General features: G+C 40.5%; 1 long non-coding RNA gene across 1 annotated transcript; it reads right to left on the bottom strand.

Moving 5' to 3' along the window:
- Positions 1-3931: 3931 nt before the first annotated feature.
- On the bottom strand, positions 3932-9482 carry LOC140327651 (uncharacterized). Its single transcript, XR_011920061.1, has 4 exons — positions 9415-9482; positions 7479-7645; positions 6434-6531; positions 3932-4527 (listed from the first exon to the last, which is right to left on the bottom strand). It is a non-coding gene; the product is annotated as an uncharacterized lncRNA (long non-coding RNA).
- Between the last annotated feature and the right edge of the window lie 14 nt (positions 9483-9496).

The raw sequence follows: 9496 nt of genomic DNA, 5'->3' as shown, positions 1-9496 counted from the left end.
AAAAATATAATTAGAATAGACAGTCCTATTCTGCATGTCTTGTATAAGTGTTTCAAAAGATCCACCGCATTGTGACCCCGAGTGACAGGGGGATATATAGAGCAAAGCTGAGCTTTATGACGGAATGAGGTCAGCAGGGATTTAAAATGAAAAAGAGATCGAGGAATAATACAACTCTAAAAAAATATTTGTTCAGACATAGGGATATATTTACTAAAGTATCAACATACTATCATCTTCAAACCATATCCTGAAAAGTGCTTGGAATATACAAGATATAGGAGACAGAGGTATTTCAGGACAGAATTGGCTAGGAGTAACTTGGAGGCAAGCTCATAGTTCTACTTGTTTTCTGCATTGAATTACTAATTTGGGTTCTTGGAATGGTTCTTTTTCTTCCAAGCATGGACAATCCTAGTTACCCTTTCATCATGGAGGCGCTAATGGTTCATTTAGACAGTGGGCACCTCAAATTTACTGAAGCTGACACTGCAATAAGCAGTCCCCCTAATGGGTATTCCGGTGATAGGGTGGCAACAATGCAGCACTACTTCTGAATCCAGCGAGGAGTCGCAACCCTCATGTAGGTTGCGTCCATCAGTTAGCACCTAGCCACACTTTGTTCTGCCAACTGATTACTAGATTGGCATCACCGCTTCTATCGCTGAAACCCTCCTACTGTAACCTACAGTGTCTAGAAGGGCGAGCGTGTGAAACACGAATGAAGAAGGATTTAGTGTTGCTGCTAAAAATTTTCCCACACTTTCTGTTTAGCAAAACCATCGTTATTGGGATAGTATGTCCTAGAACACATGAACAGACCTCTGCCAAATTTTATTCTGGTAATCGCATTGTCAATAATCCTAAAATCACAGTGCACATGTGTTCAATATTCTGCCCTTTTGATAAGTAGAGGTAGGTAGGGGGGTGAACCACAGGACCATGTGAGCTCCTAGTTGGATTTACTTGATCTTGTACGATATTCTACTCTTCCAATCAGAGGGGTCGAGAAAGGAGTGAACCACAGGACCATGTGAGCTCCTAGTTGGATTTACTTGATCTTGTACGATATTCTGCTCTTCCAATCAGTGGGGGCAAGGATAGAGTGAACCACAGGACAATGGGAGCTGGTAGTTAGATTTACGTGATCACCTACAATATTCTGCACTTCAGTAAGGGTCTGGATGCAGTGAACCACAGGACATTGGGAGCTTCTAAGAATTACGTGATATTTTACAGACAAAATGCAACTTGATATGCTTGATCAATATTTCCCAACACATCCAATGGCTTCACATCAGATTAAAGAGACTAAAAAATAAAAATAAAATTATTGGATCAAACTGATGTTATAAGAGGGGACTTATTAGTGACAGACAAGAGTATATTTCTAATTTTATTTTTCATTAGCAATAATCAGATATGTTTTTGTGATTGGTAAAATCCTCTGTAATTAAAGTACCCCATAGTACCCAGACTATAAAAAAAACAAAACAGTTATATCAAGTTGGCAGTTATCTGCCCTGGGCAATGTTATCTGAGTGCCCATCGGAAGCATTGAGCGAAACAGGATTGTGCCACTTATAACATCATGTTTTCCTTGTGAATCGAATTAAAAAAACAACACTGTTTTACCAAACAGTGACGTCTATACTGTGCAAAACATATGATTCACAGCAGTAGTATTTATCAGCAAGGCGGGCGGCGATCCATGGCATGTGAACGCAGGTAATCCTATTTTATGAGTCAGGAGTACCGTAGAGTTACGACAAGCTTGCTTTTCCTGGCTATTTGCCTACTACAGCATGCACTGTATGTGTGACAGAGATAATAGTATATGAAGACAATCACAACTGATATCTGTCTGGAGTCATTTAAGGATACAGAACATTGAAGCACCAACATCCTGTAACTTGTCATCATCAGGCTTATTTAATAAGGCAGTAGAAAAAGCAAAAGGCAATATCCAAAGGTCAGTAGTTCTTAAAGTGACCCCATCAGTTTACCAAAAAGATCAAAGAATGCCCTTTATAGTCACCCTTTGTAGTATGGAATATGGTCCAGATATATTAAAGCTCTCCAAGACTGGAGATAATACACTTTCATCTGTGAAGCTGGGTGATCCAGCAAACCTGGAATGAATTTCTTGAAAGTCATTAGCTACTTGTTAGCAAATGTTTTCAATTCTGGACCAGATCAATTCCAGGTTTGCTGGATCACCAAATTTTACTGTTGCAAGTGTATCCTTCCCAGCCTTGAAGAGCTTTCATAAATCATGGCCTATGTGTCCTACCTACTCTCTGTTGGTATGCTGCAGCATGGTTAGCATTAAACATGGGGTTGGATACTTGTGTCCTCTGCTACACTTATTGGTTTCTACCTGCAGTAATGTTGCTGGTGGAATATGGAACCATGGGGGACAAAATCATCTCCAACTTCCAACTTTGGCAACAAAGGTAAGTAGAGGAAGATCACATGGGCAGTCAGGGAGGTGAGTGTAGAATTTCTTCTGCAATAGATTTTCATCTTTATTTTCTTTCAAGCTGACAAGGTCACTTTAACAATCAGTCATATTGTAGTTTTAATAAATGAGCCCAGATGATTGCTATACATTCATTTAAAATGTATATCAAGTCAAAAACTTTTTTTTTTCTGGTTTTGGGTAAAGTGGGGATTGATTAGAATCATAGTTGATTTGTATTGTTATCTATGGCTCAGTCAAAATGTTATACCCTCTCTTCCTGACCTGTTGACAATGGTCATTAGAACAGGTGTTCCCATTGGAAGATACCCCCACTTCTCTTGTTAACAGTTGTAAAACATTGGATTATTCCTAATATTCTGTCTGATGACTATGGCGGCCATGATAATTCTTCAGGTGGATCTCTCCAACATGGACACTTGATTTCTGTTTTAAAAGATGTCCGCTCACTGGCCCTGATTTATTAAAGTTCTCCAAGGCTGGAGAGGATACATTTCCATCAGTGAAGCTGGGTGATCCAGCAAACCTGGAATGGATCTGGTCAAGGTTTTAAGACATTTGCTAGCAAAAGAATTTGAAGAATCCATTGCAGGCTTGCTGGATCAACCAACTTTACTGACGAAAGTGTATCTTCTCTAGCCTTGCAGCACTTTAATAAATCAGGGTTCATAAAGTAGTCATCTGATTACTAGGTCAGTCTGTACTTAGAGTGCTTTCACATATTTATTTTTTCTCTAATGTAACCCTTCCCAGGAACCCACATTGCAATGTGCAATATTTTTTGACTAACACAATGTGCAGATTATAGGGATTATAGCGAGCAGTTTTGTAGTTATTAGAGGTTTTTATAAACCTGGTATCTAGTTTAAATCCCCTGTCTCTCTTTCATCCCATCCTGCACCTAAACAAATCCGAGGGGTCTTCTAGCCAGTTATGTAATGGGCAATGGGGGAGTCCTTCCTTGTTTTCTCCACCATTGGAGGTGGGTGGTCATCAATGCTGTGACACACAAGCATCTTTCCTTTCATTGTGATCCCAGGCTAAGAAATGACATGTTCTAAGGTGGTGTGCCCATGCCAGCCTGAACCCAAGAAAGGCTTGATGATGCTGAGTGTCACTTTTTATATTTTAAGTAATCATTATACATTTAATTCTAAGTTTATTCAAGTCATCACACATATTTTGGACCCCACCTCCACCCCTGAGTATCTCCAGTGCTTACATTTTCTGTACAGGTAGTCTTCGGGTTAAGGACATCCGACATATGGACAACTCCTAGATACGAACACGGCTTCCCTGTCTGCTGTGAGCAGGACGGAGGCTTGGAGAGGGGCGGTTTGCATGACTTGCAGAAGAAATCTTTTGCTAAACACAGCTGAGGTTGTGGGTGATCTTAGGGGGTGAGCTCTTTAATAACCAAGACAAGCTCTACAGTTGTTTCTTTTTGCATATCAAAGCACAGCTTGCTCCAGAAGTTAAATAATGTCTAGGCTTTTTTCTGGTTTGTTTGTGATTAACTTACAGTGAGGATTTTATACAGTAACTGATACCTAATAATATGTTGAGACAAACATCTGTCATAATTGCATTTAATAAAATAATGTACCTGTTCAGGCTTACATACCAATTCAACTTAAGAACAAGCATACAATCCCTATCTCGTATGTAACCGGCGGACTACCTGTACTAGTAGATGGCCCTCTCTCCCATCTCAGAAAATTGGAATCTATGCAAATTTTCTGAGAAAGTCACACCATCTTAGATAGCTGCAGAGAAAAGCAAATGACATTCCTCCAAGGTAATGAGCTGAAAGCATAGCATATGGGTACAAGAGATTATGATATAGTTGGACAATTCCTTTAGAAGGTGTCTTGGGAAATCCATAGACCATTGTTTGGACCTCTCACAGCAGCTGTCATTTAGAGGGAGGCAAACATAATGCACTGAGGGGGAAGGGTACAATGTCATTGCCTGTCCAGTGCAGAAGGTGTAAGTAAGGTGTAGATCTTTACCTCTTCATTCCCTCTCTCCTGGTCTTCTATCATCTGTTTAATATATTAAATACCAGAAAGTAAATTATTACACATAGGGCTGTCATCCAAAGATAAATATATCATTAAATATCAATATTTGTCTCCTATATTAAAAAATGTTCTAGTATTACTGGGTAGCTTCACGCTAAAAGAGAAATGGTGCCACCTACAGCGCTCCCGTGCCAACTGCAGATTCATAAACTGTAGTGGCAACAAATTGGATATATTTTCAGAAAATGCACCTGTTTTCCAAATAAAAGAATTTTTGGGACCAGTTATTTAGCATTTGAAGACTGACTGTATTGTTACACATAAAAAATGACAACTGTATAACCTTTAAAATGGTATTTTATTAATGATTATCATGGGGGAACCCAGGTGATCCAACAAACCAGGAATGGATCTGATCCAGGATTAAAACAATTTGCCAGATAATAGCAAATATTTTTTTAAAAATTTATTCCATGTTTTTTGGATCACCCAGGTTTTTCATGATCATTTATCTTGTCTTGGTGAGCTTTAAATAGAATAGGTCCATAGCGTGTCCCTTCTTCAAAAGAAACAAATTTTACCTGTTTGTTTACAGTCTTATTTCTAACGTACATGGGCATGTATAATACCAGCATACTCGGCAGCCGGTGTTACATCATTCTGGCCTGAGTAATAAAGATGGACAAAGATTCTAAACCCAGAAGAGGTCCAGGTGAAAGGAGCAAGGAGTGAGTTTAGTTAAAGCAAAAGTAAACCCAAAACAATAAAATCACATTGACCTTCAATCCCACAGATCAGTCTATCCGTCGGGAGGTTTCTTTCATCGGGTTCTGCGTCATCTCGGTATCTATCTTCGGCCCGGCGCAGAGGGAGCCACCCACTTCTTCTCTCTTCTTCCGCGTTCTTCCTACGTCACCTGATCTTGCACTGTGCAGGCGCGAGATTGGGTGACATTGATGGTGGCATTTTTTGGTGGCAATGGTGGCATTTTTTCCCCTATTGATGAAAAGGCTCCTTCTGCGCATGCCCAAGATACTCGGGCATGCGCAGAAGGAGCAGCCAAGAGCCTCCCAGGATGTGTGACGTAGGTGGGTGGTGCTGCACTTTTTATTTTTTTAAATAAAAGAGTTGTTTACCTTTTTATGTAAAGTAAAAATTAAAAGTTTGGATACTTTTTGGATACTCTGGCGTCTTCTCTTTTCTCTCTGTGAACCTCTGCTGCTTCAAAGCGATCACATGACATCTGACAGCCAATCGAGCTGCATGTCATGTGCTCGCATTGCTTGTACACAGACTACTGTGTACATTTACCGGCATCTCATACAAACACCGCTGCGGACCACTTCCGGTCCGCGGATGGTGGTTGGGTGCCGCTTCGTTTTCAATAATGGATCATGTACTCGCGGCCCACTGAAAACACCGCCGCGGACCGGTAGTGGGCCGCGGCCCGGTGGTTGGGGACCGCTGCTTTAAATAATTGAGAACAGGCAGGTATTTTTTTTTATTGCAGAAGAGACATCGCCTAACTTTTCTGCAATAAATAACCTCACATTTTTTTATTGTTAGGTTTAGTTCTGTTTTAAGTGTTAAAATGCTAAAATCTCTGTCAGTTTTTTGCAGATTCGCTTCCTGTCTAGAAAAAAGTTAACAAGACAGAACAGAAAGTAAAAGGAAATCTCTCTAATAGGGGTTTCTAAACTTTTCCCGAAAAGAAAAAATTTCAGTATAGAGTTACTTTAAACTCACTATTCACTGGCTGCATTAGATTGGATTCACACACTTGTAAAATTCTTGGAAATAAATACATGTGAATTACACTTCACTTCCTGACTAGCAAGGTGACAGAACAGGCAATTAGTTACAGCAGCATTGTCACCATTTTAAAAATGAAGTACAAAACCTGAAAAAGGAGAGTTCCTTTACTTACCTGTCTGACTGCCTGCTTCACAAGTTTTCTCTCTCTTCCTCTGGCTGAATTTTGACACTTCCTGGTGTGTCGCTGTGCATTGTGGTTCCTTCTATTCACTAAAAAACACAACAATGACATGATGGTCAGCGATAAAACTACAATGTGTGATTGGGAAGGGGTGGGGGTACAAGAATCCAATATTCCTGGAGATGGATAAAAAAAATCAGTTGGAAGTTTTTTTTTTATTTACTAAATGGCAAAAGGATTGCTAGAAAATTTCAGGGTTTAAAACTGAATTTAAAATATAAGAAAGAAGCACAAAACTGCAAAAATCACACAAAAATAACTTTTAGGGCATATATGTATTTCTATGTCCATGCCATGTTCAAGTTATTATTGTTATACAGTATTTATATAGTGCCGATATGGTACGCAGTGCTGTACAAAGCCCATAGTCATGTCACTAGCTGTCTCTCACAATCTAATGTCCCTACCATAGTCATTACCACAGTCTAAGGCAGGCATGGGCAAACTACAACCCGTGGGCCTTATACGGCCCAATATGGATGTTTCTCCGGCCTTGCCCAGTGCCATCCCGAGTAGGGTCTGGGGAAGGACCCTGCTGGTGGGGGCGCACCGACCAGAGCCGTGGAACACGTCCTCCGGATCTGAGCCTTCAATGGGAGAGTGGGCAATGTTATGCCATCATGAAGTCACGTTCAGTGGGCAAACTTTCAGTGGGCATAACCCCGCCTACTCTCCCATTGGTCCGGCCCCTGTCAATTTTTTCAGATTGTGGCCCCTGAGTCAAAAAGTTTGCCCACCTCTGGTCTCAGGTCAATTTGAGGGTAAGCCAAGTGTTCTTGAATGCATACAGTATGAATACACATTGGGGTGGATTTATTAAGGTTTTTACCCAAGATTCACCCAACTTTTAATTAAAATTTGCACATTTTTTCATATTAGACTTAAAGAGGGAGTTCCAGGTTTAGGTTTCTATGATCAGGTTGGTCATTACTGCAGAAAGGGACAGGAAATGTCACTGTGCAATAATCCTCCCTACCTGCCTGATCGCTCCAGGTTTGTGGCAAGAAGCTGAGCTGTGCATGGGCAACCCCCATACCTTTGGTATTCCCGGTTTCTTCTGTGCACACCGAGAATGAATTACCTCCAGCACACAAAAGTTACGTCATTCTGGCCTAGCCAATCAAGAGGCCCATAAATCATCCACTAGAACAGAAGAAAGAAGAAAAATGGTGAAGACAGGTGAGTAATGCAGGTTTAGTTTCACTTTAATTTGAAAAAATGTATGAATCATGGGTAAAAGATGATTTACACCCTTTCTAAATAAATCCATTGCACAAAAAAGTGTTCATTTTGAATAAAATTGGATGAATCTTAGGTGAATATATTTATTATTCTTATTATTCTTCTTCTTATAATTATTATTATTATTATTATTATTAATAAAGACTATTTATATAGTGCCAACATATTACGCAGAGCTGTACATAAAATAAGGGTTGCAAATGACAGACAAATACAAACAGTGACACAGGAGGACCCTGCCCGAGGAGCTTACAATCTAGGAGGTGGGGGGAGATATCACACAATAGGAGGGGAGATATGTAGTGGTGGGAAGTAGTAACAGTTTTAAAAGACAGAAGTAGACGGGAAGGCAAGTTTGAAAAGATGGGTTTTGAGCGCTGTTTTAAATGAGCAGAAAGTAGGAGCGAGCCGAATAGGACGAGGTACATCATTCCAGAGAGTTGGAGCGGCTCCAGAGAAGTCTTGTATCCGTGCATGTGATGAGGTTATCAGTAAGGAAGTCAGTAGTAGGTCATTGGAGAAGTGAAGAGAGCGGCTGGGGGAGTATTATTCTATCAAGTCAGAAAGGTAAGTGGGACAAGAACTGTGGAGGGATTTGAAGGCAAAGCACCGGGGCTTGAATTTGATCCTAAGGTCAAATGGAATAAATAGATTCCTTTCAATTATAACATGCATGCCAGTGTTTTTGCTTAAGTATGGGTGGTAATGAAAATTAAATTATTCACTGTCCTTGGTTTTTTTTTTTAACATGTTACCCGCAGCAGGGATTTAGGCCAGCTCAGACTGCAATATTCACCTCTGCCCTGCTGCTTTCTGAATGGGTTTGAATGGTGCTCAGATTGTGGACATACTGTCAATGCAAGGTGTCATAGACCGGCCCCTAAAGAATCACCACCACGGTGCCCTGAGCTCCTATACAATGACATTGACATACAGTGATAAAATGATATCCAGTTTTTGGGGTTCTTGATGCAGAGAGCGGTGTTGATGGATGCAGAAGAGAGGAGGAGGATGAAGAAGTCCTTGTCTGTCATGTGACCAGTCTGAAGCCTTTTGAAAAAGTGTTTCAAAAAATGAAAATATAGTGGGTAGTGAGGGGTGTAGGAACAACTGGATGTAGATTACAGCTTCAACAGAGCAGGCAAGAGACCACTGAAAGCAGTGAAACAATAATGACTAGCTGAGCTCTACTTGTTGGTTTCCCAGCCATCATGCTGATCCCTTAGCTTCAACAGGTTCCAAGTCAATGGACCTGATTTATTAAAGCTCTCCAAGACTTAAGAGGATTCACTTTCATCAGTGAACCTGGGTGATACAAAAAACCTGGAATAGATCTGGTCCAAGATTAAAAACATTTGCTAATAGCAAATTACTTTAGGAAATCCATTCCAGGTTTCCTGGATCACCCAGCTTCACTGAAGAAAGTGTATACCCTCAAGTCTAGGAGAGCTTTATTAAATAGGGTTGATGTCCAGAAAAAGCATGAAGGCTGGTTCTATTTTAATTTTTGACTTTACTGGCTGCATGCTTGTTCCCAGTCATTGGCTCAGAGTATACACAAGGCAGGGACAGTTGCATTTTAAGAGGGATTGCAACAAAAGCAGCCCTGTTTGGTCATTTTAGGAGCTGTGATATGAGCACCATTTACAGGGCACCGCAGCTTTATTTACCATCTGAGAGGTGAACAAATAATTGTCCTATCCAGGCCGCCGTAGTTCAGTTGTTTCTACCAATCCCGGAAGACAGTGATTG

The sequence above is a fragment of the Pyxicephalus adspersus genome, chromosome 3 (assembly GCF_032062135.1).
Source record: "Pyxicephalus adspersus chromosome 3, UCB_Pads_2.0, whole genome shotgun sequence".
Classification (NCBI taxonomy): Eukaryota; Metazoa; Chordata; class Amphibia; order Anura; family Pyxicephalidae; genus Pyxicephalus; species Pyxicephalus adspersus.
The sequence above is the reverse complement of the archived record's forward strand: the minus strand, read 5'-3'. Positions and strand labels throughout refer to the sequence as shown.